We start from the raw sequence: 3607 nt of genomic DNA on the forward strand, positions 1-3607 counted from the left end.
CGAAAAATTGGGCAAACTTTGAATGTGTCTCCAAGTGCAGTTGCAAAAACCATCAAGCGCTACAAAGAAACTGGCTCACATGAGGACTGCCCCAGGAAAGGAAGACCAAGAGTCACCTCTACTTCTGAGGATAAGTTTATCCGAGTTACCAGCCTCAGAAATCGCAGGTTAACAGCTGCTCAGATTAGAGACCAGGTCTATGCCACACAGAGTTCTAGAAGCAGACACATCTCTACAACAACTGTTAAGAGGAGACTTTGTGCAGCTGGCCTTCATGGTAAAATAGCTGCTAGGAAACCACTGCTAAGGACAGGCAACAAGCAGAAGAGACTTGTTTGGGCTAAAGAACACAAGGAATGGACATTAGACCAGTGGAAATCTGTGCTTTGGTCTGATGAGTCCAAATTTGAGATCTTTGGTTCCAACCATCGTGTCTTTGTGCGACGCAGAAAAGGTGAACGGATGGACTCTACATGCCTGGTTCCCACCGTGAAGCATGGAGGAAGTGTGATGGTGTGGGGGTGCTTTGCTGGTGACACTGTTGGGGATTTAATCAAAATTGAAGGCATACTGAACCAACATGGCTATCACAGCATCTTGCAGCGGCATGCTATTCCATCCGGTTTGCGTTTAGTTGGACCATCATTTCTTTTTCAACAGGATAATGACCCCAAACACACCGCCAGGCTGTGTAAGGGCTATTTGACCAAGATGGAGAGTGATGGGGTGCTACGCCGGATGACCTGGCCTCCACAGTCACCAGACCTGAACCCAATCAAGATGGTTTGGGGTGATCTGGACCGCAGAGTGAAGGCAAAAGGGCCAACAAGTGCTAAGCATCTCTGGGAACTCCTTCAAGATTGTTGGAAGACCATTTCCGGTGACTACCTCTTGAAGCTCATCAAGAGAATGCCAAGAGTGTGCAAAGCAGTCATCAAAGCAAAAGGTGGCTACTTTGAAGAATCTAGAATATAAGACATATTTTCAGTTGTTTCACACTTTTTTGTTAAGTATATAATTCCACATGTGTTAATTCATAGATTTGATGCCTTCAGTGTGAATGTACAATTTTCAAAGTCATGAAAATACAGAAAAATCTTTAAATGAGAAGGTGTGTCCAAACTTTTGGTCTGTACTGTATGTCAACATGGTTTCACACTCCAAAATATTTATATGGGCATGTGGCTCTTTCAAAGACAAGTCCATGTCCAGCAATGTCTTTACACAGCCAGTTCGTTCCTCCATTATTGAGAAATGAGCGTTTGAATTGATATGCAAATGAGGTTTAAAAGCTATAGTAGATCTGAAGCCTCTGTCACTCCAGCTCTATTCTCCGCCTCCTCTTGCTTCTACACCTGTCGCAGTTGTGTACCGCCAATGGCGGCAGGTCACGCCACTGCTATGGGGCCCGTGACTGGGGGTGGGGGCCCGTGAGCCGGGAGGGCCCCAAGCAGCGTGAGGGATAGGTGAGTATATTGTGGTGGAGAGAGGTTTGCGGAGAAGAGGGAATATTCATTCTCTTTAGTAGCTGGCACGGAGGAGCGCTGAGCCGTGGCTCCTGCTGACAGTGCCCGCTACTAAAGAGAATGCATAGTCACGCTTCTCCAAGCCTATAGTCCCGGTGTGGAGAGGAGTGAATGTGCCATCAATAGCCAACCTCGGCATCTGAGAGCGCGCGCTGCTCAGATGCCGACATGAGCTGCTGGCAGACAAAACGCAGCAGCGCTGGAGCAGAGGTGAGGAAGGAAGGTGAGTATAAGTGTTTATTTTTTTGTGTGTGCAGTGACTAGGGGATGAGGGGTCCATACATATCACGATTGGGGGATTGAGGGAGCCACATATACCAGAATTGGGGGATTAAGGGAGCCACACATACCAAGATTGGGGGATTTTGGCCACACATACCAGGATTGGGGGATTGAGGAGGCCACACATAGCAGGATTGGAAGATTGAGGAGGCCACACATACCAGGATTGGGGGATTGAGGCCACACATACCAGGATTGGAGGATTGAGGCCACACATACCAGGATTGGGGGATTGAGGAGGCCACACATACCAGGATTGGGGGATGAGGGGTGCCACACATACCAGGATTAGGGGATGAGGGGTGCCACACATACCAGGATTGGGGAATGAGGGGTGCCACACATACCAGGATTGGGGGATGAGGGGTGCCATACATACCAGGTTTGGGGGATGAGGAAGTCATACATACCAGGATTGGGGGATAAGGACTGCCATACATACCAGGATGGGGAAATTTACCAGTAGCTGCTGCATTTCCCACCCTAGGCTTATACTTTAGTCAATACGTTTTCCCAGTTTTTTTGTGGTAAAATTAGGGGCCTCGACTTATAGTCGGGTCGGTTTATTTAAAATATACGGTATTTTCAGTCAGGAGGAGAAGAGGAGAGGAGCTCAGCCAGAGAGGGCTGACAGGGAGCTGTGGCTCAGTCCGGGCCCAGCTCCAGAGGCAGGCCTGGAGTGGAGGCCAGAAACAGCAGAAAGAGAGAGGAGAAGGAACGGAAAGGAAAGTAAGAAAGGAACTGGAACAGAGGAGAAAGGAAGCAAGGAACACAGAGAAAGACCCAGAGACACGAGGACAGAAGGAACCCTATATGCCCAGGAGATACAGGGTGAAGGGTTGGCAGAGCAGGGTACCGGATCCCAAATTGGTGGAGGCGACTAATCCTCAGCCAAAACCGGAGGTTGTGACCACATCTTGGTGCGACCCCTCACTACATCCACCAGGAAAGCATACCTCATAGGGTCAGGGAAACCGGAGAGAGGTTTCGCCAACAGAAGGCCCGAGGAAGCTGGACAAAGGTGGGTCACTGGTGGGTACGGCCAGAGAAGGGAAGAGAAGGGAGTTCTGTGCCACACTCTGGAATTTCCTGGGAGTTGACAGAGTCCCTCACCTGGTGGACGCAGCATGACTCGGGCAGTCCTACCTGCGCACAAGTGACCTGATAAAGAACTGTGAGTAAAGCATTGAAAACTGCAACCACACGTCTCTGTATTTCATCGCCGCACCAGCACCATTAGTACTGGGACGCTCGCACCATCACTCCCATCATCTCTCACACTAACTGCCCTGGGGCTGCACTCTTCCCGTGGGGAGTCACACTACCTAAGCTGCGTATACCATCAGCCCCAGCGGTCTGCCTTGCAGCGGCGGTCCCCACTGACCGCAATCCACGGGTGGCGTAGTCAGACAATTACAATACAAATAGACTGCCACTGGTTTGACCACCCTGGGCACGGACCGGGTCGCCGCCACACTGAGACTACCAAACCCCCAGCATCCCACCAGAGGCCCGGTTCCGGGTTCCCCACGCGGCCCAGGGGGCGAGTCATGTATGGTCACAGGACTGACCAAAATTGCACAAAAAAGCCACCCAAAAAAGAATGTAAACAAATTCACTGCTCTCACAAAATTAAATAAAAACTGATGAAAAAAATGTTATTGCTAAGGAAACCTTCGTAATATAATTTTTTTATTAAAAGTTGCAATTTTGTAATAAACCTCACAACATAATTTGACATCTCCAGTTTCTGGCATTATCTCAAACACCAATGCATAATTTTTCTCTTGCACGAGGTC

The sequence above is a fragment of the Phyllobates terribilis genome, unplaced genomic scaffold, assembly GCF_046119375.1.
Source record: "Phyllobates terribilis strain yellow unplaced genomic scaffold, ASM4611937v1 Scaffold_12__6_contigs__length_324123572, whole genome shotgun sequence".
Taxonomy (NCBI): Eukaryota; Metazoa; Chordata; class Amphibia; order Anura; family Dendrobatidae; genus Phyllobates; species Phyllobates terribilis.